At 40.4% G+C, this 26,583-nt stretch overlaps 1 protein-coding gene across 1 annotated transcript in view; it reads left to right on the forward strand.

Annotated features, from left to right (window-relative positions):
- Nucleotides 1-15,617: 15,617 nt before the first annotated feature.
- LOC108880875 (alpha-1,3-mannosyl-glycoprotein 4-beta-N-acetylglucosaminyltransferase C) overlaps nucleotides 15,618-26,583 on the forward strand; it is a 33,918-nt gene continuing 22,952 nt past the window's right edge. The window contains exon 1 of the mRNA XM_018672592.2: nucleotides 15,618-15,714. The gene's annotated coding sequence lies outside the window, so the exon portion shown is untranslated. The remainder of the gene's footprint in view (nucleotides 15,715-26,583) is intronic.

Consider the following 26,583-nt stretch of genomic DNA (forward strand, 5'->3'; position numbering starts at 1 on the left):
CCGGTCAAAGTTAGTGTCAAAAACTATGACATACGTGCCTTTCAGCATGGCACTTTGCTCCCAAACGCTCCAGTGAAGCGACCAGCAGCACAAAATCATCACAGATGTGAGTATTGGCAAGTGAATAATGTGTAACACATCCTCCCCCACCGTTAACTTCCCAAGTCATCGGTGTAAATAAGAACATGTTCTGGATTTGTCTGGATAAATAAAGGTTTAACAACAATAATAAAATGAAGAAATAAACCCGGGATAATGAAATTTTACACCAGAGCAAACACACTGAAATTGGTGGAGAACTTGCTGCCGATCAAACGTGGGACGGTGAGAGACTCAGATGGTGATTCAATGCCACCGGGGCTGCTGCCATGAAATCCGAGTGACAGCATCATGTCTCATCTGAGACAGCCTGTAGCCAAACAAACAGCAGCTCATTACAGCATCAGTTTGGATCGCCTGCCTGCTCTGAATAGGAGAGGTGACATTGGCTCATAATGTGGAGGAAGGGAGGTGTGCGTATGTGGAGGAGGAGGAGGAGGAGGAGGAGGGGAGCAGTGTGGCGCCATAAATTGTTTAATGTTTCTTTACGTCTCAGCGGTCACAATGTCGAACCAAAGGTACTTGAACTTTGGATGCACCGGCTTTTGAGCATCAGAACAAGTGAACCTCGTGAAAAGCTGCAGCCAGTTCGTCTGTTTGGTCAGAGATGTGATCCAGACATGAAAACAGTCCCCAGAAAGCCATAGTTTACTACAAAGACTCCCGGCCGTGATGCTGACGAACGTACTCACCAACGTGGAGTGGTAGCAGAAAATCTTAGCAGCTGCCTCCTGCTGTGTTTGTTTTTTTCCACTTGCTTTCCTTCACAGTTTTTGTTTAAACATTTCCAGAATTTCCATACATCAATCAAAGCATGAGGCTAAACTTTGTAGCCCAGTTTCTAGACGTTTATCACATATTTTCAGATGTTAAGTGCTTAATTTGATTTAAATTGAGCAGCTTTTGTAATTATTTACTGCAGTGTTGCAACATGAATTAATCAGTCGTTAGGTTTTTGATTTGATGGCGCAGTTCATAAAGTCAAAAGAAGCGAAACTGTCAAAGTTAACAAAAGATATTCAGGTTATACTGATATAAAACAGAAGAAGTCAGAGCCAGATAATGTGTTATAAATACCATTAACTGTAGGAATCTTGGTCTGTCCACCAAAAATTATATTTCAGCTTTTTTTTATTGGATTGGTTATTTAATGCAAAAATTGAAAAATCCACATAAAAACAGGTGGCATTTTGAGACTATTAGACTATTTATAAAGCACTTACTGTAATGTTTTTAAAAAGGCACAGCACTCAGGTTGTCTGTGCTGAAAGGTCTTTCCCAAATGACCGTTTTTGTGAAGACTAAATATTTCATCCATAATTCATAGAAGAGTGCAGGAAACCCGGTGAGGCAGGAGCCACGTCCATCACTGCTCAGTTATGTTTGACTCGCTCAGATGAGTCAAACAAGCCGCTGGGAGTTTTTGCTCTCTCTCGCTTTCAGTGCAAATGCTTGGTGTTACTTATTGTAGGACATTTTTATATTCAGGTCCCAAAGCTCTGATGTTTTTCTTTTCAGCATACAACTGTCGGTTACAAATGTGGCTTTTTGTTTACAGCGTTTGTCTTCTCCTTTTCTCCTCGTAATGGTGCTTTAAATGAATCATACATAAAATATTTATTATCATCAGTGCTGGCTCGAGTGGAAAACTCAATTATCCTGCTGTGAATCAATCACAATAGTGTCACTAATGTAATCATATGCATGTTCTGTGTGTTTTAGGCCCAAATTTACAATGGATTAAGTCAAAAACAGTAAATTCAGCATCTGTATGTCTGAGTGTAGTGCAGTGGTGATGCATTTCAAACAGTGCCAGTGAGCACCACTCTGTTCATTATGGCCTTATTTAAGAGGGAACACATGTACCGCTTCACTTCAAACAATAACAAGTGGGAGGAATTTAGAATTTGCTGTTATTCTTATGCAAATCAGAACATATCCTCTACAACAACGCCCTCCTCTTCAGTCCCCACTTAGCTGGGTGCTCCAGCTTTGTGTATATATGTGTGCACTCGAGCCTGAAAAAAAAAAAGAAAAAACATCATCACATCCTATATCAATTATGTTGAGTGGTCTCTTCACATTGATTAGCAGACAAGAGGCTGAGCCAAATGCTTTGTTCCACAAACATACTGTAGGCAGATGAGTTGGTGTATGTTGGTGAAAAGCCTGTGGAGGACCCTCAGGGTTTGATCAGACCAGAACTCCGTGGACTCAATGGCCTGAAGTGACATGTCCTCTGTGTTTTGCTGTTTTCTAAACCTGGACAAATACACATATCATTTTAAAAAAAAAATCATTATCATCCTCTCCCCAGCATCACATTATCTGCAGCTTCTGGTTTTTCTGTTGGAGAACTCTGCAGCTGTTTGTGCCAAACATCAGTGGACAGTCATATGATTTCTGCTGCCTCCATTTGAAAGCAGACCAGAGAGAGTTTGCCTGTGCAGGGCATTGTGATTATGAGATTTTGCAGTGCAAAAGAGTCTGGTATGAGGAAATCATGGAAATAGGCTAGATGAAAACCTAGTGTATGGCTGGACTGCGTAAAGGTGAACGAAATGACCATGGAGTGTCTCTCCTGCCGGACTGCTGACGCCGTTGTCAGCCGGCGTTAACCCGTCATAACACCAGTAGTTTCTGCTTTAGCTGTGCACGTTTCCACAACAGGCATGCAGTTCTTTGGCAGGTGAGCAGAGCTCTGCAAACACCTGACACCAGAGCTGGGAGCATGAGAGCGGGCAAACAAAAACAGGTCACATTCCCTGATGACGTAACAGTAACTGTTCGTGCCAAGTCATTTTGACAGGATGACGGCCAGGGAGAAAAGTCCAACAGCCGGCTGACCAGTGGTGTAACTTCATCACTCAGTCACGGGCATTCACGTTACTTAAAATGCTGATAATATTGAAAAGTAAAGGCTGATTTGAATGATGCATCAACGTATGATGAGCCAGTATAGTCACGACGAGCTTAAAATCATCAACAGCCAGTCTGAGTTTGTCATCTTTTCACTTCATGAGGAAAGCCTCAAATAAATGACTCACTCGCCAAAGAGAAAGCTGGTATTATGGAGAGAAAACACGATGTTTTTCTATTTGATTAAGGTTATTACACTTCAGAGTCAAGTATGACTGGAGTATCAGATGCTCCAGAGCTGCACCAGGCTGCAGCCTCCACAAGCATTTTGAACTATCTTTAAAGCCACAGTATAATGCAGCATCACCAACTGTTTATGTCAGGGTTACACATTGAGAGAAGCTGCCGGGGCAAATTTGATGAAAATCATACGATCAATAAAAGTAACTGGAGTCTCTGTTAGAAAGAAGCCTGTTTGTTAGGTTTGGTGGTTATTTCAGTAGGTCATGTTGCTACGAATTCATGTGGTCAGAGCAGAGGTTAAAGAGGTTTGGTGAATGGTTAGATTCAGATATGTGTTTGGTGTGTTATGGTTCAGCACAAAGACTTGGCAGGATGGTGATGTGTACGTTCCACATTTCTGTCTCCCCTTGTTTTCAGTTTTCTCTCTACTGTTCACACTCTAATAAAGATATAAAATGTCCTCTCCAGAAAACTTAATCAATGTTCAAACATTGTGGAAAGCAATTTGCATGATTTGACAGAGAAAAAAGAAGCAAATCTTCTTCTTTGAGAGGCTGACAGTTTTGCATTTTTGCATGGTAAAGTAATTAAACAATTTATCAACGATCAAAACTGTTGAATAAATTGATGTAGATGAGGTGTTTTAACATTAAAACCAATAAATCAGTCTTAAATCTTCTGCAATCTCCTCTGCATATCAATTACACCTTGGGGTCCCTCCCCGAAGGCTTAGAGACTCTGGCATGATGTTGGCTGCTCCTATTAAGTACCTGTTTGCAGTGATGTTTTAAATTCATTGCTGAATAATTTATCTCATTTCAGAAAATCTGACCCCGAGAATCGGCAGAGAGGGATTTCTGGCCGGGCCTTCAGGTGAAGAGCAGTGTCTCACGTCCCGTCCACGCCGCTGCCTTTCATCCCGTTCCGCCGGGTTAAAATGTGAGTAGCAGTTCACTGAATATTTAGTCACACTGGGAGCTCTTGCAACCCTTCGAATTATCGGTTATGAAATATTCAGACCTCTCCTCTGTGGGGACGGAGCTGGAGCACAGCAGGAGCTCCGACAGCTGATTGGATGGCGGAGTTTCCCTTTAGCTCAAGTTGCTTTCTGCATTCACCTTTTACACTGACAAGGCTGACATTAATGGATACCCTTCACGCCTTTCAAGCATGTAATTATGGTGCAGGCGGTTAGAAAATACAGTAATTGGCAGTTTAGAAAGAGGAACATTGAAACTGAATGAACTGTTATCTATTACCTGTGATAAAAATAACACTCAAACAACTGGGAGCTTGACATTCTAAGTTCCTATCTGGTCTTTTTAATCAAAATGGAGTCATCTGAATATTCATGATGTTTGAATATCAATTTTATATCTGGCTTATAAATTTGTCTTTTAAAAGCAACATTAGGGGATTAAATATTTCAAAAAGATAAATAAAGTACACAGAGAAACAGCTTTGCCAGCTCAAAATCTCATAACTACATCCTAGGCAGAAAAAAAATATTTTTTTAAGGTTAAAAACTGCTGTTAAGGCATCAAATGTAGCTTTAGTGATGTATAATTAAACATACAAACAGCAGTTTAATTGAGCTCATTTTAGAGAGTTAGAGAGTTAGTTCTTAACCCACTGTAGCCCCTGAGTATTTCACTTCAATATTAATATATAAAAGTACTAATAGACTTGAAAGTGACTTGAAATAAATTGTCACTTAAAAATAAACCAGTGGTTCCCAAACTTCTTGGCTTGTTGCCTCTTAAAACAATGTCTATTTGTAGCCAAGTGTCTGAATAATACATGTTCAAACACATCTGTGATATAGTATCAGTAGTCTGTGACATTTCTACATTGTGAGTCCACATGTGAATAGTGGGCGCTTAATGACAGCATCAAATCTGTTGCTTTTATTTTAGGCTGTGAAAAATGTCAGTTTAAACAAAAAGGAAAAGCTGTTTTTTCTGATTTAACCGAGCTGCTTTGATGGCTTCTAACAGTCTAAATATTCATGTTCACATAACTCGAAAATTATCCTAGTTTCCTAGTCTTTCTTTTTCACAGACTTCCAGCAGTGTTTCTGGAACGCCTTTTTTGTACTTCACATTACTGAAGTGAAGTGACTGCAGGGGTAATTTTAAAGTGAATCCAAAAATGTAGCCTTTGCTCCAGTGGTGAAGAGTTCAGGCTGTCGGTACAGTCTGTTCACTTGTGTTGGAGAGAGAAGGCAAGTGGTGAGTTGCCAGCATTTAAAATAACCTCCCTGTGTGGGTTTTTTTTTTTTTTTTTTTTTTTTTTTGGATGCCAAACCACCTCTTGGCTCCTTCACTTTGCCATTCATTCATTTCTCCATCCATTCATTCAGATTCAAGGTTAGTCTGTTGGGACGTGGATAAGTTAGGATACCTGCTGTGGCATTGTCTGCAGACATCTTTCATCCAGGATCATTCACTCTTCTTCCTCCTCTGCTGAACTCAGTCGCCTGTTTCACCTCCATGACGCCGTGTCCTTGTTTACTTTTGTGCCAGTCCTTAAGATTACCCCAGTATGAGACATTAAAACTCACTGTTCTCCATTCACTGGCAGGAATTTGCTGCCATTCATACTTTTCTTGAGCAACATAATCCATCATAGTAAACACAAAGCTGCTGTTTTTGTTTGGTTTCCTTTTTTTCTTCAGCAACTGTCTTCATAATTAACACTGCATTATATTCCTTGTCAACCACCTGTCGCCCACATAAAGAATCTTGAGGCTCCTTCAGGAAGTAATATCTAAAAAACATGCTGCTTCAAACTCAGCTGTCTCACTCTTGTATCATTTAAGCTGCCTTTGTTAGCTGGAACAGCTACAACCACAAATAGTGAATCAGTTTTGAAGGAGATGCAAACCAGACATAGTGAACCACAAGTAAAAGCTTTTGAACCAGCTGACCTTTCTTTATATAGTGTCTCAGGTGTTTTGGGGGGCCGTTCCCAAAACTTTCATCTGAATTCTAATTCTGCGCCCCAAAAATCAAATCAAACACCCAACGCAAAAGCACCAACATTGTATTGTCAGAGCTATAAATAATCAAGACAGATGAATAATTACCACGAGGGGAATCAATTCCAATTCAAAGTTTCTGACAAGCTAATGGATGGATCTGAGGTTGGGTCGTGGTGGTGTGATGTAAAGCGCTGCCAGCCGGCGGAGATGAAGGGAAAAAAATCTCAAACGCTGCTGCTATGATCCGCTATGTTCCCTCTGTGATTGGAAATCTCATGATGTATGGAGGAGATGAGGTGAGGTATTGACTTTTTTACCTTGCACAATCAGCGCTCTCATTGCATACCTCAAGGTCCGGTATTAATCATTCATTGCATCTGGTTTTAAATTAATGCTATTTGCAGTGGTGGATGAAGAACTCAGATCCTTTACCTAACTAATACCACAGTGTGAGGAGTACTCCATTACAAATAAAACTTAAAAATTTAACATAGCAAAAGTAAAAGTAAAATTGGCCCCAGTGGCTGATATATTACTTTATATTACATTAGTACATTATTAATACTGATGCAACAATGTGTAAGCAGCATTTTACTGTTGTAGCTGGTCAAGGCTGAGCTATTTTTACTACTTAATGGCTTAGTGAATTGTACTGGCTCAACTACTACCGCTACACAAATCTGTGTTCGCTTTTTGGAACACTTATCTTTGCTTTTTTATGGTAATGGAGAGTTTTCAACTCCTAGACTTCAGAAAAAAGTGACATGGAGCCTCAACCAGATGCTGATTTTGATAGGGTCACAAGCCAAATAGGTTTGGAGCCAGTGGTCTCTAACACACACTGAGCAATACAGCAGCGAAAGTGTGGCATGCTGTAACCTTCAGAGCTGAGTCTGGTCTTAAAATGACCTCTGAACAAAACTAACTGTGATGAAGGTAGAGATGTGATCGAAACAGGACGGGGCGACACTGGACAGTGCAGTGCGAATCATCTGTGTAGGCTGCTCCGATACTCTCAGCTCCAGTGTCTGGTAGGTTCTGCCTGAGCTGTATTCCCATTGAAAGAACGCACACACAGCTAATGCGGAAACTACTGATGTTATGGCGAGATAAAACAGGCTGATAATGGTGTCAGCAGCCCGGCAGGAGAGACACTCCACAGTGCAATAATTGATCTATGACCAAATTCATGAAAAACTAACTAGCCAAATCTGATTTGACAAACATAATTCTGCTGGTTTCATTGCAATGCATTGTATTTTGTAAAGTTGTCTAAAAATGAACTTGTAATTCCAGCTGTCAGATACATGTATTGGAGTAAACAACACAATATTTTCCTCTGAAATGTAGTGGAGAGAAACTTTTTTCATACGTGATAGAAAGACACCAAACTGGGAAGAAAAGCAGCAGAAAATAAGTTTAAAACTCAAAAACAGCAATGACATGAATCAGACCAAAACATTAGATTAGACTTGTGTGTTTGTAACTGTGGCTGTTACTCATTCTCTATCTGGCTGCGAGGCTTGCAGCGCACCAAGTTGTCATCATTCTAACTTTGTTTGGCAGCTAAATATAATAAGATCTTCTTTCTAATGCGTCCCAGATGGAGGAAATAGTAATTTGCATCCGTTATCAGCAAGACAAGATGAGACTGTGTCAAACTGCTTGAGAAAATTCAATCTCTTTCTCCCGTTTCACCCTCCTTCCCCTCACTCACGTGTTTGCGATAAAGTGTCGTCCGCCGACCTCAAAACGCTCACAGAGCAACTTGAACTTTTAAAACAGTTAATTAAGACTTGTTCTGACACATTCAGAGCTGATTTCTTAGGCAGGAAATCCATATTCATATTTCAGAGAGAAGAAGGTCATGCAGCGCAATGCCAAGAGACCAGTCACCCGTGGATGTCTTTGAGCAGGACTTTGCATCGCCTCATCAATTTTTAATTGATTTATTCATCTATTCATGAATTAGCCTAGCTTGTCTCCAAAGCACACATGAATATATAAAGTACACACCAGGCCCCTGATGTATAATTCCCTTGTTGTATCAACAGTCAGCTGACTGTCACTCATCATCATGGCTGCTAATGGTTCCAGGTTGTTTGCTGCTCAGAGAAGCTGACAGCAAACTATTGCCTTTAATGAAGTCGCTCCTGATAGACGATTGTTGAATTTTCAATCAACAGTTCCCAAGACAAAATACGGTAAATAATGGCTTTAATCAGGCGTGTGGAGAATATTGAGGCATCGATGGGTGTGCAGGGCGCTGGAGTCTGTTTTCTGTGAGTGGACTGAGCGCTGGCAGTTGCTTCAGGCTCCTGATATAATCACCACTCTCGCTGCAGCTTACAACAATGATAGTTCTTAGTACAGCACAGCACTGGCTGAATAAATGTTGAAAAGGTTCCCCTTTAAAAATACTGCTGTAGCTCTTTAACAGTTTAATTTAGAACAAAAGAACTTTGCATGACAGACCTACGTCCTGTCGTTATCACCGTTTTGTCTCCACATACTTGACGTTAATTGATTTAAGGACAGGCGGGTGTCTGACGTCCCCTAAGAAAATAACTGACGAGTTTTAGCATTTTAATGCATTTTTTCAAGTTTACTTTTGATTTCATCATCCAGTCAAATATTATATTTTGCCCCTTAACAAAAGTTTTTACTGTAGTTAATGATGTAAGTTTAAGGATATGGAATCTGGAATTGTATTGATCATTAAGTGTTCAATTCAGTTGCTGATATAAATGTGTTAAAGCACCACTGTCATTCTTCTAATCCCCCCAAAAACCTCATGTGAATACTCTGCTCCCAACACGGGAACTAACTGTCAAACAAGATTGTGCAGTACTAATTTATAACACTATCTACAAAGGCACCAGCTTCCTCCAGCACAAACAACATATGTGTGTGTTTGATCCCTGTCCTTCAGGTTTTATTTTCAGAAAAAAAAAACTGAAGCTCTGTGTGTTAAACACGTCCCACCAGTGCATAAATACATCTCAAGACTAAACAATAAAGATGATGTAACAGTGCAAATCTCAGATCTAGCTGTGGATCGCCACAAAGGAAGTCTGATCACCAAAATCCAGCCAAGTTTAACTGATGTTCCTGAGGCCAATAAACAGACCAGCAGACAGAGAATCATATAAAACCCACAAATAAAACCTAACAAGAAGGACAATAAGACGAGTCCTGATTACGAGAGACACTCTAGTTTCCAATAAGAGCAGGACAGATGTTCCACCATTCCTCTTTAATTTCCTCCTCATATCAAAGCTGCTGCTCTTGAATTAGGCTAATGCTTACAGGAGTATTGTAACAGCAGGGACTCTGTGTTGGCGCGTAGTGTTACACGGTGTGATCTGAATGATTTAGGACGCTTACATTTTAAAACAGCTGCGGCACATACCCAAACACGACAACACCGAGAGCACTTCACGCCTTTAGCACGAGCATCTCCGATTCTGCCATTAATCTGTTTTCCATGGCGAATTAGAATGAATATCACACGAGGACGTGGCAGCATGGAGAATATATATATATATAAAATCTACATTTTAAGGGGCTTGGAAGCTAATTATAATTGCAAATTGGCAACTTGACTCCTGGCCCTCTTCCGGCGCAGACCCAGTTTGAACTGATCATTAAAGGCTACATCCACTCAAAATTCAGTCCTCAGATCCTCTTAGTGAGGGCAGCTTGGTGCTGCTCTTATTTTGGTTTCTTCTACCTTACACAGTGCAAAGTAGTTTTAAAATTTTGCTGTCCTCATGTAGCAGTTGTTATAAATATGTAAGGAAAAAAAGGTTAATTCGTATATGCGTGTCTACTGGCGACAGAAGCAGAGGATAGAGAGAAAAATATTAAATATAGTTATTGCATTGACTCAACCTCTTTCTAATTTCTGAATCCAGATGTTCTCTGATAGAGGGTCAGGTTTGATAATTTAACACAATTATCAACAGCTAGAACAGTTTGTAACAAATAGATTTTAGTCTTTAGTATTTATTCTGAAAACAGTACTCTGAAATACCTTTATAGGGTTAAAAGGTGTTCACAGCTTTTTCTAATCACTGCACTTGAATGAAAAAGCCTTCCATCATAGAGAGGAACCCAACACAATAACCAAACAAAGGGGATAATGGAGACCACTTACGGACAGTCTCTCATCAAAAGCATTTTATTTGACTGTACATGTGAAAAGTAAATTGTGTGAAGAATAAAAAAAAGGTAAGTTCAGATCCTGCCTACCTACTCAGCTCCACCATGAATGAATGAAACTTTTGGAAGAAGGTTTCCCAATTTTGACTGCTGAAAGGTTTGGGGCAAGGTGGTTCCAGCTGCTGTTCTGTGATCCGACTATCATTTTATTTGAAGAACACGGATCCTTTAAAGCCAGAGTTCCCACACCCAAAAACCAAAAATAGAAATTTGGTAAACCCTGGTCTCCAGAGTGGGTAAATCTGAAATGATTGTTGTGATGCTTGTGAATTAATGCCAGGTTCTTGCACACTCATGAATTGGTCAGAGATGTGGTGTTAATTTTAATTGGTGAGACAAAAATAGATGTATAAGAACAACTTACAGTATCAGTATTGAAGGAGGCAGAGGTTAAACCAGCTGAGACTCTACAGAGTCTGTCTGTCCCTCTTCTATCCAGATGTTGGCTGTGATCTGCAGCATTGTTGTTTGTCAACTGAGAGGAAGAAAACATTTAACTGTTCTTATTGTGGATGGAGATCTTTAATAAAAGAGCCTTGAAAATGCTGGAAAACACTGTTTATGTGTTGTATTACATGTTGTGCAGCTGTGATGTGATGCATTGCCTCTTTAAGGCAGGCAATCCAAATAGAAAGAGAGAGAGAGGGGTAGTTGGGGGGGGTAGAGGAAGGAAGAGAGAGAAGTGAAAGCCAATAAGAAGCAGTGGGTGCAGACACACTGTTTGTGACACCTTGTGGTGGAGAGTGAGGGGGTGGCAGAGATGGAGAGAGAGGGGGGCACCACTGTATAGAGAGAGAGAGAGAGAGAGAGAGGGAGGGAGATCAAAGCAGAGGAAGAGACAGAGGAGGAGAAACGAGGATGAGAGATAGCAGCTCTGCAGCGAGAGCAAGCGCCCTGCCTCCCTTTGCAACGAGTGTTTACTCCACTTTCCCTGAGAGCCGGTTATCTTCCCTCTGCGTGAGTCATGGAAGTGATTTAGGTGAGTGGAGCGGTGCGGAGCAGCAGCAGCAGAAAGCAACAGATCTGTTTGTGTGTCTGCGCCGTGGGCAGGTAAGCTCGCTCTGCGTCTCTCTGAGTGTAATATTCACTGTTTTCTCCCTTTATCTGCCTCTTTCTCCTGCGAGGAGGAGCAAACAACTTCTACAGAGTTTGGGTCTTGTTCAGTTTGCCTCCCCCACCCTCCCCCAAACACCCCTCTGACGGACTTCAGTCCCCTCTTTTCTCCTCTCAGTCGAGGGATAGTTTGTGCTCGTGCAGGCTGTACAGTAGGACTGGGCAAAGTGTGAAAGGCGTGCTGACAGTCGGAGCAGTGTTTAGCGTCTCTGTGCTGACAGGCGGCTCAGAGGGGCTGTGGGTTGGAAGAGGATGAGAGGGAGATGAGGCAAATCTCTGCTTGAGGGACCAAGAGGGTAACAGCATCAGCAATGATGATCCCGATCTGCACGAAAGAAAAAAAAAATCCTGCACAAATAAACCCTGGCTGCTTGTCAGATTTTACATTCCTGTTCGTGTTTCGTAATACAGCCAAGGTAAAATCTGTGTTTTTCCTGTGCACCGGGATGAACAGGGAGCCGGATCTTTCCCTGGTTATCCCTTCACGCTCACACTGACTGAGGCGTGCGGTCCGTGGTTTTTGGAAGTGTAGAAGGCAGGTGATGAGAGATTTTATGGCTCGGCCCCTCTTCAGTGACAGCTGAGCTCTATCACAGCTTTCATCATGACTGAAGCTGGTGAACTGCAGCTCAGCTTGTGACACAAATCCCCGTCCCCTCAGCGATGTGGGAATAACCTGCCTTCATCTCACGGCTGGATTAGAGTGATTTACTGTTGCTCCCCGTCAGACCGGGTGTGTTTGCGTGGGGTTTGACCTATAATGGCACCTAATGGCATAATATGTTATTTCCAAGAGGACGCTGTCAAACGGGACACTGTCGCCAGCCACATCCAGTTGTAATATGGCAGTTGTTATTAATGTTAGCTCTCCTCGTGACCCCCATCAAAACTACTACTGGCAGAGGTGCTGGACAAGAATTAATGGACCCCTTAAAATTAGAAATTACATTTATTGCGGGCTGGATTTACCGTCAGCAAGGACCTCCATCACTCTCTCTCTGTAAAGGACAACTCCTGAGGATATTTTTATCTTTGTTGGCTGGCCCACAAAATACTCCTCAACACAAGCCTTGATTGAACACACAAAACATTAGAGTTGATCCTCAACCTCTTTCTCCACTTCCCCTCTCTCACAGCTTGAAATTCCCCTTCATTGATTTGTCTGCTTCTCTTTACCTGAATCCCCTCTGTTGTGATTGGTATAGATTTAATACAGGGAATCAATAAAGGAAAATGGCTTTTACCTGGATTGACCTTGTCCGTGTTCTTCTGGGAGAGGGAAAATCGTCTCTGACGTGTTTTTCGATTCAGCAGAGAGATGTTTTCTTTGTCTGCGTGAGCTGTCTTCGACTTTTCAATACCTGACTCACCTTGATTTAAATGCAAGACCTCATATTAAAGTTTCAGTATTGCAGCTTGGTGAAATAGCTCACGCTCAAGGATCGATAAACAGGCAGAAACAATGTGAGGGGGAAGCAGAACAGCTAGTAAACAAATTCAACAACTTGTGACAAGGCAGGTCGACTCAAAAATCATTTCGTCTGTGCCAAAACTGCTGAATGAGTAAAAAAACTAAACTGGGCAAATACAGATTTCAGAGTGAGCTTCCCAGGTGAAACAAGTTATGATCACGTAGTCCTAATTTCATGTGCACCTACCTCACAATCTGATCTCACTGTTTCCTCTAGAAACGAGCCGTGTTACTCACTGAAATTCTCTTGAACAGGATTCTGGCTGCACAGGCTGTCAAGATTCACTTTGTGCTTTTAAATCTGTCCATGTGTTTTTTAAAAATCTTGAAATCCTAGAAACGACGTTTATATCCGACTATGGATGCACAGGTCTGATATGCTGGATCGGAATTGGCACCGATACTGATCGTACGAAATGGGATTAAGTATCGGCCATGACGTGACCAATGCACATTAAATACAGTTTCCTTGTCATTTTCATTCTGAAATTATTACTTGTGTTTGCTATTAGTTCATTTACAGCAGTTAACCAACTTGCACAGTTATCTCTGCCTTCGTCTTACCTACAGATAGAAATGACTTTGACGCTGTGAGATATTCAGATTTTAGATTTTAGATCTGTCCTCTGTGGTGGCAGATACCCTGAGTTGAGGTACTGGAATCAGTATGAAGCCAGAACAAGTCCGATCAGTGCATCCCTTCCCATCATAATAATATCAGAAATGTTTTTATGCGTGTCTGACAATATTATGGATAAGATTCCTACAGAGATAGATCTTTTCGCTACCAGACTCTATTGACAAAAACAGTAATTTTACCAAGTGGAAGACGGGAGCTGCTGGAGTTGCTTGTGTGTCTTTCAGTGGAGGAAGAGGTAGTCAGATGACTTGTGTTGTTACCTTTGCCAGGTACTGTTGTTATCCTTTCACATTTATTTGTATTATTTGGACAAACATTAAACTAAGGATGCTGCAGATCATGGTTGTCACCTCTGGCCTATTAACTAACATTTTTATGGTTGTGTTTAGGCACTTCACTTGGTTCACGTTTGGGAGAATCTCAATAGAAAAAACAGAGTTTACTGCCTCCTCTCGCTGTAAGATTCAAGTGTGTTGCACCTGTGATCATACCCAGCACCACTGATGTGTGCTATCATCGGGTGTGTCAGAAGTGCGATTGCGTTGCACCTGTTATAGCCATCAACTATCTACCCACTGTGAAAATCCCCAACAACATTGGAACAATGGAGAGTGTGTTTTCTTTTTTCTTTTTTTTGGCCCTCAGTTGTCTGTCCCCTTTACATCTTTCACTTCTACAAAATTAAGTGTGAAAAATATGGAGGTGGGTGGACTGCCTACTTTTAAACAAGCAAGCAAAGTCTACACGGCCATCTGCTCGCACCAGGATTTTATTTTAATCAGGGCTGCAGCCTCGCAAGAACCAGACTCCCTCTCACTCCTGCAATTTAGCATCTTGTATTGAGAAGGAGCAGAACACACAGCATAACATATTAGTTACATCAAATCCAAGTTGAAATCCAAGCGTGGCTTCGGTGCCATAAACAGATGCTGTATTTGACAAATTAGTCTGAGATTTGCCGCATGTTGCTCAGAGTCACACTTCCTGCGTGACTTGTTATTTCCTGTTTTATTTTATTGTTTTTCTGATTACAGTTTTTATTTATAGTTTTTATTACAGAAAGGAGAAATAAACAGACTTTAAGAGTGGTCTGATTGAATAGAGGAAGTGTAACTAAATAGTGTTATTTAAAGTTTTGTCTTCAAGATGGTAAATTTTTATGCACATTACTTTATGGAAAGACAATTGACAGAATCAAACAAAATCAAAACAAGACTCAGGTTTTTATTTGTCAAATGGTGAAATGCAGAAAGAAGCTGTTGCTAAAAAGGTTCGTGTGCAGCAGTGTCGTAGTACTTTGAGTCCAACTCCTGATTTTCAGGACTCATGATTCGACGTGGACTTGTATTTGGACACGGAACACAGAAGTTGGACACGACTTTCTTTGTAACAAGCCATAATAATTTGATATAAGATACTGATACTGTAACATTATCCAGTCCAGTCCTAGCCCTAGTCCTAGGGCTCAACCTTGACTCAGAATTGGACTCAGATAACGAGGACTCGACTCAGACTCTTTATTGGTGACTCAGAGCCACTTGAGAGTCCACTCAGACCCAAGGTGTAGTGACTCGACTACAACACTGGTGTGCAATAAGGAAAAATAATTAGTTTTTTTCATTTTGTAAATATACAAATGTTCACACGTTTAGATGATAGAGAGAAGCCCAGATTTGGACTGTTTTAGAGCTGGTCGATAATGAGCCTGTTTTTTGTTTTTTTGTTTTTTCAGTCTGAACACAGATGTAGTGTTTTGGAAAAGAACATTTTCACTGGAGGATGCTCTGTTTGTGAGAGTCTGATGCTTAAGACTGACTGAACATGCAGTCCTCTGTCTCAAATGGCCAGACAGTTCATTAGAGGATGTGTGGGTGAAAAATGCATTACAGTTCTTTTGAATTATATTATAAAACAAAATGCATCATCAGTGTATTATTTCTCTTTCTCTCTCTGTTTTGTTTTTTTGTTTTTTTTCTTTTCAGGCTGTCTCATCTCATGATTGAGGATCCATGGTAAAATTACAGAGCGAACAGAAGAGACCGTCTCACAAACAGCACACAACCTGACCATATCAGCAGGCAGGTAAGAGTTTCAGATTGTCACCGTTGGTAGGACTGGGTTTAAAAATGCTGCAGTGCTCAGATTTTGAAGCATTCTCTCACTTTGTTGTCAAATCAGCTGCAATCGCACATTTTTAATTGTTGCCGCAAATGTGACTCTTGTCACCAGAACAACAGTAGCATCACTTATCAGTCTGTGTCATCATTTCACCCAAATGCGACACTTCTCAGTTTTAATTTTATGCAAAATCTGTGAACACCCTTTGTGCTGTAACAATGAGTCATGCATCACAATAACTGGGAAGGAGGAGCAGCAGAGATTCAGTTTGATATGATTTATAGAGACTCTGCTTGGACTTTCTTTTGCTTTACCTGTGATTTAGACCTAGCTGAGGTAAACTTACAGAGCTAAGCAACAGTAGAAGACATCTGAGAGTCTTCATCACTTATGTAAAGTTCAGAAAATTAATTATACCAAAGAACTCTATTTTTCTTAGTGACAGCAACTTTAACAATTAAAAAGTTTCCCATGGTTTCAAACACTGATCTGCTGTGAAGAGACCCCAACGAACGTGTGCATTAAAGATTCATCCAAACAGCTGCTCCAGGCTCAGGACAGCATGTGTTCACAATCCAGACTGTTTTTTTAGAGCGGGGGGAATCACAGGTACCTGCTTGATAAATATCCCCAGATGTTTTCACCGCGACTACGGGCAGATGTTTTCACATGACCAAACTTTAATTGATACTGAACATAAGGAGAACATAGATGCGGAGGTTGTTAAATGTGTTTAGAGAGCAGTGACGCTGACGTGCCCCTTAAGCGAAACTCTGAATCCCTATAAGATTGCTTCAGGGTCTGATCTCGACCTCTGATCTCCACGGGAGGAGGAAAGCAGGAAGAGACTTGTTCTGCATTGATATTCTCCTACTCTTCCCAGCATTCTTTTAAAACATGTAGTAGGCTTCTCAGGTTAAGAGAGTTAAGATGCGATCGCATAGAGAACAACACTACAGTGCACCGTTGTTCAAATGACAAAAGAGCTAGCAGAGAGGATGTTTAACATGCTACTGATGACACAAACACAACCTGTATCAAAAAACACACTGCATTCTGGACACGACTTATTTCAGGTGGATAAAAAGGTCTGTTTGCTGTTTTTATGATGGATTTCAAGAAGCATGACCATTAAAAGTCTGATGAAAATGGAGCTCTAAAAGAAAATCAAAGAAAACACAACATAACATTTCCCTCTTGTGTTTCCTCTGTTTTCGCCTATCATCAAAAAACTAGAGGGGATAAACCCAGTCTGCCCCAAAATGTAATGGGTTCTTCCATGGCCCAGGCCCCATATCTCCACCATGTTTGGTGCAAATTAGTTCAGTGCGTTTTGTGTAATCATGCTGGCAAACAAACAAGCAGACAAAACAAAAATCTGCCAACCTTACATATGTTGTTATGACAGACGTGGATCTAAATTAAGATCAGTGTAACTCTACCAAACTGCAGCAGCAAGTCTCTAAAGTTCGCTGGCAGCAGGAACCAGCAGTAATATCAACAAGCTAACAACTCCTGTAGCTCCGAAAACTCCCGGCAATCTCTTCTTTGGCATTCTTTGGCGTACCGGCCACAATTCGGCATGCACAGGAAGCGTCAAGGGCAGCACTACAGCTGATGTGTTGAGGCATGTTGTTGCAATCTGTCCCGAGCTGTTCCTGATGAAGATCACAGTAATGAGCGCTTGAAACCTCACAGGAAATAACAGCTGCCTTTTTTCTGTTTTTCTTTGACTGAGCCACCTCGTTCTGTTTATTATTCAGCCACACATGAAGAGCTTCAGCTCCAAAACAAGACCCATAATGAGGCACCTATACTCCAATGCATGAGGCAGCCAAGGCTAAAAAGAAAACACTTAAAACACAAAGAAAAGCATCCTGCCCTCTTATATTCCACTGCTCTATTACCCTTGACACCTATGATAACATCCTCCGCAAAACAGCCTTTAAACAGACTTCAACTGGAGACACATACTGTATAATGTATCCCATGAAGTAGCGCCTGTGTATTCAATGCCTGAGGTGTCTTATTCCTCTGCATATTAATCCACTGCTGAAAATAGTCCCCTAGTCCTACAACTACATATTTGTGAGTTGTTTTTAAAGATTTGTGTCGTTTTTAGAGTGTCCCAGACAGCCTGATAATGAGAAATTGAATTGAATTTCATCCCACTAAGGGTCCATGTCCGCCAACCACTCTCAGTTTACATAGATAGATAGATACTTTATTGATCCTTTGCAGGAAATTGCTTTGCTACAGCAGCAACATTTGGTCAGACAAGCATCACACTACAACCAACATATCAAAAGATCTAAATATGTGGGGAAAAAATGATGACTTAAAAGTAAAATAAAACAAAAACCATTTCAAAAAGATAAGAACAAAAAAATAGTCTAAATAATAAAACTAAATAGATAAATATAAAGGTGTCGTGAAAAGATTATACATAAAAGTAAAAGCTGCATTAAAAGAGCTATTTGTAAGTTTTTGCTAACGCTACATAGCCGATGTTAGCATGAACAGCTGTTTACTCGCCAGTCTAGAAGAAACCTTGTGAGTTCAGCATCAAACTTCATTCCTTTACTCGCCAAGAGCTGTCTCCAACCGTGGGAAACAACGCTAATGTTTTCCCTCTAGTTCTATCACTTCTTTCCATCTATTGTAGTTAGCATGCTAACCAGCTAGCCCTAGCCCTAGCTGGCCTGTCTCGCCATTTTCCGATAGCGACTCGCTGTAGAATCCGGACTGCCCTGAAGAGGTGACGCTGCGCAGAGGGCGTATTATAACCTCTTGTGCTGTGAAAGCGGTGATGACTGAAGCTCTTGGCAAGCACCCATCACCACCACCCACTCTCAGCGAGAAACATCATTTGGCGTCAGAGAAAACTTATAATAGCTCAACATTTTTCACAGCTATTGAAGAAATATGTTGATTTCTGACTTGTTATTTCTGTGAGTTGACTTGTATAGATATCTCACATTTTTCCACCTAAAATAAGAGAGATACATTGAGATTGTGAAACTTTGATTTATGGAATCAATCATATTTTTGAGATACTGAAAGAAGAACTCCAACAGGACTGCAGCTGATTCTGCTTAATTTAATAATTCATGAACTGTTAAGTCTGTAAAATGTCAGAAAACTTTCCCACAGCAAGGCAAAAACCCAAAATATTTTATGATATAAAAGCACTGTTCAGTCACTTTTGCTTGATAAAATACTTCAACAGTGAATCAATTATCAAAATGATTCCTGAACAGTTTTCTGTGGTTGAGTGATGGATTAACCCCACTAATAATTCAAGTGCTAACTCAATTTTTTAACTTATTTTAGTGTCAAACTCTAATGTGCCTTCCTGCTAGCTGTAGAGTTGTTTACAAGGCTAAGATGCCCGGGGTCTGAGTGAACTTTTAAAGTGCAGGATGAGGGTTAAAGGAAGGCAAAGCATCTTCAGCAATGGGTCTGTTGTCTCCTGCAGATTAGCTTTTTATTTTCACTTGTGCATTCAAAGGCGTTTGATCTGCCTCCCTTCAACTTTTGACAACTTAGAAGAGGAAGGCCTACAGCAGTCCCACAAGGCTTAATTATCCCTCAGACTGATAACAACCTGGTAAGAGGAGAGGCCGGGAAGAGAACAGGAACTAAGGGGGAGATAGAGATGGATTAATGCAGATTGACTGATATTACCTGGCCTCTGATCAAAAGAGCGTGTTGGCAGGTGGAGCACATAATCCTCTCGATTTCTCCTGTTGATGCCAAAAACCGCTGGTGCTTTGTAGCTCAGTGGGCAGAGCAAGACATCACTGACCGGTCTTCTCCCAGCAGAGACACTCGTACTACAGTAAATACTCATCTGAAGGCTTGACTTGGCTGCAAACCTCACAGGTCTGAAGCAGGGTGAATTTTTACAGCAGTGTTTCTTTTACATTTTTTAGTACTGACTAGCTTTGAGTAACATTTTAATAACCAAGTCCAGCCTTATATTTTTCTCAATATTCTCCGTGGATGTTTTCGTCCACAGAGACCCCCCCATTCTGGACAAATGTTCTTCTTTCATCATCTTTTTTTTTCTCTTCTGAAGTGCATCCCAGCTGCAATAAGCCCTGTTCATAGTTCTCAGAAATGTTATTAGGATTGTTTTTTGGTTTTTTTGGGGTTTTTTTGCTCAAGGACATTTTAACAATTTTTGTCAAAGAGAGAGAGAGAAGTGCTAAAAAGAAATTAGATAATTTTGTATTAAGATTGGTATGATATTATTATCTCATGAATGAGTTAGATTTTTGAATAAAACTTCCACACAAACCCTATTTATGTTCTTTTAACTCAATTTCTGTAACCAAAAAAGATCAATTGAACAGAGTCAGTGGTGTTAAAGGTGTTTGAATCTGCAAAGAGCTGATGTATAGTATGTGAAGAGAGGAACATGCACACGATGGTCAATGTTTCCCTCTCCCTTATCCAGAGCCCCTCGTTAAAGTGAGAAACTAAAATCACTCTGCTGCAGCTTCTCGCTCAGATAAAAACAGTCCATTGGGCCAATCATAAGACCTTCAAAACCCACAGTGAATCCTGTTCTCAAAATGGGAGGCTCACCTTGCAATCAGACACGTCTTTATGTCTTCTGTTGGAAAAAAAGATGAGAAACTCTGCTCACCATCAGGGGTTTTTTGCAGCATTGTCTCCTACCTTTTACAGATGTGGTCAATAGTAATAAGGTTAATATAACCTGTGAGAGCGAGTGGTTTGCAGCTCTTGTTTTCTGCATAGAACATATAAACATTTTGGAGTTTGTTCTCAGCTTCCTGGGCTTTCAAAGGCCTAAACAGTGGTTAAAACTATCTGGGAGGTTGCTTCTTGCAGAAGTATAAATCAGGGGGGACATACGTGACTGACAAGTGTAGATTATTATTATAAACTCACTTTTTCTCCATTTTTATTCATGTCTTTATTCTCCTTTTATGTCGTATTTGTGGAGCAAATGCCAAGACACACTCCCTCTATGCTGGAGTACTTGCCTAATAAAAAAAATGATTCTGATTCTGGCTTGAAAAGCAGCAAGTTTATCCTTTAACAGAGATGTCACAATGCTAAGCTGCTTAACATACAGAAAAAGGATTTGCACTTGACAGCGCTAATCTGGTCCTAAAAAGAAATCTACTTATAATTTTGTGATTCTATAAAAAAAAGCACCTAACAATAATGTTCAGTTATTATATCATAATAATTGATCTTTCTGATGTCTGCTCTTGAATCACCTCATACGACAGGAAACAGTCACTGCCACAGCGTGATCCTCCTCCTCACTGAAGGTTAACTTTTAGAGACGATATCAAATGATGATATATGATGATATCAGATATGCGAAGAGGTGAACCGACTGTCCGTATCTAATGATTCAAATATCCGCTTTCACCTCTGTTGGCAAAAGTAATTATGACAAAGTCATGTGAGACTGGAAGAGGGCGAGTAGATGAGTACGGACATCAGAGAGACAGCCCGTACATCTGACTGAGGAGGAGATAATCACACACAGGGCTGCTCAAACTCAAGAGTCTGTTTGGTTCATTCCTGTTTTAGATGTGATAATTAGTGATGTTTGAAGACAGAATAAAATTATGTATCAGAGCATCCTGCTTCCTGACCACGATGCAGTTGAAACAGGATGCTGGGGCAGGGCAAACACGTAAACTAATGGGATATTGGTTAGATGGGGAGAAGCTGTTTTATGCTAATGGAGGAGCAGAGAGGATTGTTCAGTAACCTGCAATATATAATTGTTTTTTTATGAAATCAGAAAAAAACATATACTGACAATATGTGTTAGGAAAGCAAAAATAATACGAGTAATAATTAAAAATTCAGTGTCTCTATTAATGTCAAAGGTGGCAGGGCAGCCTAACAACATAATAAATCATTGAAAACTCTTCATTACCAGGGTCTAACAAATAAAAACTAGTGTTAAATAAGGCAGTTGTAGGGTTGAGTAAGAGTACCACAGTATAAATATACTTGATTAAAATGTACATGTTTCCTGCCTGTCTCTACTGTCAGTTGTCGAGTAAAGGCAAAATTTCCAGGGCTTAACTTCTGTGGCTCAGAAGTTAAGATGCCAGACATGAACCACGCCTACCCCAGGTTTTGTTTTAGTATTAATGTTGCATCACTATTTAAGCAGCATCACGACTGTGTTTTCTGTGTAAAAATAGAAACTGCTAGAAAAGAATCGCCACAAAACAACGTAACAGTCAAACTGTACACATAATAAATACATGATAAATAAATGATAAGCAGTAATAATACTGTTCAGAATGAGCAATAACCATTTTATCCACTTAACAATTCAGTAATCACTAAGTGTGCCATTTGGAGCCAGAAGGACAATCAGATGGGAGCTTATCAAACCTCCATTTATATCAGCAACCTGGTGAACCGTGAAGAGCACACCAGTCAAATTCCCAACACATGCTCCGCACTGTGCTTGTGATGGTGATTCAGATCGGGGATTATTTCACTAATTAGCAGGGATATGCTCCTCTTTTTTGACACAAACTGAAGCCCTTCAGTGATTGGATCAGATAAGCGTTTGACATTCAGAGCTCGCTTTTACCCCTCCTTTGGTAAATCCCAGAGGGGATTTCATCACAGACTGCCTGCCTGCTACTGAGCTCTCAAATTCTGTTCTCTTCTTTTCCATTACTGCCCTGCAGTTGTACTGCGCTGTAGCGGTGTAGCTTTGGTCCTGCTTTTGTTATGCTACAGTGTCATCATTCTTCTGTTTTCTGTTGGAATACTGAGCAGCATCACGTGGGTGTGATTTCCATGCTTGTTCTTCGTTTGTGATGCAGGTGTAGTGCACTGGATGCTGGCAACACCTCACCAACTTTACATAAAGTAGACTGAAGCAGTGTTTACACATAGGTGAAGACAAGCGCTTGTTGACTACTCGCAAGGCTAGATGGCGAGCAAACCGTTAGCGAACCTGGCTGGGATCCCGCCAATAGATCTTGAAGCGTCTCTCTTTTCTCAAACTACTACTCTCTTTACTTCCCCCTGGAATTTTGCCCAGTGTTGCACACAGTTTTAATCAATAAAAAGTTATCAAGAGAAAATATAAAGCTCTTCAAGCTAAAAAGTCAGCGCACATTATTTATCTTTAACTTAGTATACTGTCTATCCGTATCCGAACTATCACAACCGCTACGTGGAACAGCTCTTGGTGATAAATTTGGACAAACTTAAAGTTACAACTCAACTAGGAGAGCCTGTATCTCTGAAGTCGTTTCATTTGGTTTTCAGTTTCCATTAAGAACACAGCTGAGGGTTTGGTCTCCGAACTGGTGCACAGCTATGGCGGTCAGTAAACAGCACACAGCATCAATAATGTTTACCTTCCCTGCCAGTCTGTGATGTTTTATACCAAAGAGATGAGGGAGAGAAAAGGGTCAGAGGTCAGAGTTTTCTGTGGATTGCGTGTTCACTTTTTAGAGATTTCACTTTGCAGTTTCACATAAATTTAGGGGATGATTTTCTGTCAGTGGTTTTATCTGTGAGTAGGTGAAACAATCTGCATTATTCCAGACCCACTTTGTAATTCAGACTAAATGGACGGCTGGATTTTTAGATTTGTGATGACATTCCTGCCAGCAGCCTGTGAAAATGGACGAGGTCTCCTACCACTCCACTGCTAGCATAATAAACTCAACAAAACTGTACAACAAAAGGTAAAAACAAACAGAACTGCGCAGTTTCAAATAGACCTATTACAGCAGCAGACAGGTTTCTTCTGGCAGCTTTAGCAGGCGTGCATAATATAAACCTTAAACTGACAGGGACCATAGGTTCGGTAATTGTGATTTTATTTTCTCAGCTTTGTTCGACATCTCTTTGAGTTATCTTGTGTAAAATGATGCAAAGTTTGTGTCCCAGCAGGCAGCCACATACAGTACACAGCTCCTCCAGCCTTAATAAGCCAAACCTTCCTCCTCTGAAGGTGGCAGGTTTGCCAGCGTCCCCGCCTTTGGTGGACCTGGTTTTTTCAGTTTCCTGACAGAAACCTTTTGATTATCGTGGATGGCGGCAACATGCAACCAAAAAAAGCATCTGAGAGTTATTTTCTACCAGCACAGAGTTTTCCGGCTCGTCTTATTCTTGGAACAACTTGAATGTGGAAGAAAGGAAACTCCCAGCAGACTGTAAAAAAGATTATGATGGGGGATTGTTCTTTAAAATTATTGTTCTTGTGCCAGATCTGTTGGTGGGGATCCAGCTGTCTTTAGGCCAAGGTCCAAGAAAACAAAACTGACTGAGAAAAAGTTGACAAGACCATATTAAACAGTATTTTAAAACCAGATGATAAATGGGAAAGAAATACACAACAACAGCACGTATTATTTACCCATTATGGTCCACAGCAGACATGATGTCATCGTCACTGTCAAAATGGCGACCTCTGAGCTCCCTCTTCATCTTAGAGATGGGGTAGTAGTCTGAGGAGCCAGATCAGGTGGATAAGGCAGGTGTTGGATGAGTTCAAATCCATATTTGTCAGTGCTGATTTCTCAACAGAAATACCACAAAAGTTATTAACTTCAAACTCTCTGCATAATCACTCAAAGAGTTGAGCTGCACCTGCATGTAACAAGAGCTGTTTAACTCATCTTTAACCTTAAAGAGCATCAGTCAAACCTTTACTAGTGGAAAACAATGTAGAAATCATGATGGACTTATGTTTACTTTATGTATTTATTGGAAGAAGGCAACAGTTTCCACACAGATATGATGTCTTTCGTTCTTTCAGTGGATGTTTAAGTCATGATCCATGTACGAGATGAATGATTTTCAGTCAGTTTCCATTGCACTTTGTCATATTCTGCTTTTATCAATACATAAATACATTGTCCTCAGTGTAAAAATGTTTTTGCGATTAGAAAAACAGACTGCGATTTGAGAAAGTAGCATGAGTTCCTCTGTTTATCTGCAGCAGTGCTGAGAAGAGACGAATCAGTGTCATTGATGCCCCAGTAAAAGATGAGAGGAATATTACCACAGTGGATCAGATAAGTGCATCACATCAGTGCCTTTGAACAAGAAAGGTGTCAGCTCAAATCCCACAATGCAAGTGAAAAACTGCTTTTATGAAACAATGTACATCATACATTATGATCTCTGTCAGAAAATGAGATTTGATCTAACCTTCTACATGCACGCAAAGGTCCGATAAATACAGTAGCTGAATAAAAAGGGGGATGTGAGAAGAGTATTGACTTCAGGAACAAAATTAGAATTGATCTGAAGAGCAGAGGGAAGATGGTTTACACTTCCTGCAGTGAATTGTTATGCTGGTAGTTGGAGTAAACCTCCGACAGCCTCTCATTATTCTTCCAGGCAGGCCTGCAGCCCTCAGATTGGAAATGAGAGTGACTTCAGATGGCTTAAAAAATCTTAATTGATGAAGCTGAGGTTGGTGTGGAGGTCCTTCTCCAGTGTCACATTCTCTTTTCATCAAAACAGCTTCTCAGTAAAGAAAAACAGTCACGGAGCAAGCTGCTGCTGCTGCTGCTGCTGCTGCTGCCGCTCTCAGCCGAGAGAGAAATTCAACAAACAAAATGAAAAATGTTTTCTTCCAGCACATCCATATCTCCACTTTGAAGGCTGAAAGATAAAGTGCGAGACTGAGCACTGTCCTTTCGGCTAATCCTTTTAAGCACACACACTCACAAAAAACAAAAAACAAAATCCCATCCAGAAAAATGTCTTTTTAATGTAGATGAAATTCCTTAATGGCACAACTTACATTTGGTTTCTGGAGCAGGGAGGCTTACAGCAGCTAATGTATTAACTGACACATAATGTAATAAGTTGCACAAATTAAAATGTGTTAGTGCAATGGTAATGTACAGTAATACATATATAGTGATTCCTTATCAATTGATTGCTTATGTTTTACATTATCTTGCAATTGTAAAACTAGATTGAAGTGAGATCTTTTCACAGCATGTCACGTTGTTTTTGTCTTTGAGAACCTAAGTGGACAGAATGGAAGTTTTTCATTCTTGTCTCTTGGATAAAATCCAATTTTCCTTTTTTTGTCCTTAGGTTTAAGTCGTATTTTTCTTTTATCAGATCCAGTTTAATCTAATTTAAGTCTCTTCCAGTCCAGTCTAATCCAATCTAATCCTCCCCAATTCAATCTCATCTAATCTAATCCATTTCAAGTCACTCAGTTTCTATCAGAACAGATCAAAGTCTTTACGTGACATTTTCACACATGTAAATGTTAATTTTGTCAGGTGATGATATTATCTGGAAGTGAGGGTTACACTGATTTAAAACAGGGGTTCTGTTTCATGTCATCATGATGAGAAGGCTTCATGACGACAGGTTGAAACCCTCAGGTCAATCAACTCAGACATGTTTTCGACAGGCAGACGGGAAGATGTCAAATAAAATGAGATGCCATGTTTGATAAAGTAAACCTTCAAAGTTAATTTTTGATAAAGTAATTTAAGGTCTGCTTAGTGTTTTACTGAGTGGCTGACAGCTGAGTTTACTCCATCTGCTGAGGAAGACAAGTGATAGCTTCATAGTATCCAAAAAAAAAAGAAAGAAAGAAAGTACGTTTACCTGAAGTCAAACTAAAGTCCAAAAATGTTTTTGTTTTTCATTGATTCACTCGTTTCCAATGATAAACTTCTCAAGCTACTTACAGAAGTCATTAAAAAGGATAAAACATGCAACTACCAGGAAAAACACAACAATATATCCTCTAGAAAGAAAGTTTTTACCTGTAAACTTTGTGCTCACAGTGCAGATAGACCTTCAACACCTGGTGCG

Source organism: Lates calcarifer, linkage group LG10, assembly GCF_001640805.2.
Source record: "Lates calcarifer isolate ASB-BC8 linkage group LG10, TLL_Latcal_v3, whole genome shotgun sequence".
Classification (NCBI taxonomy): Eukaryota; Metazoa; Chordata; class Actinopteri; family Centropomidae; genus Lates; species Lates calcarifer.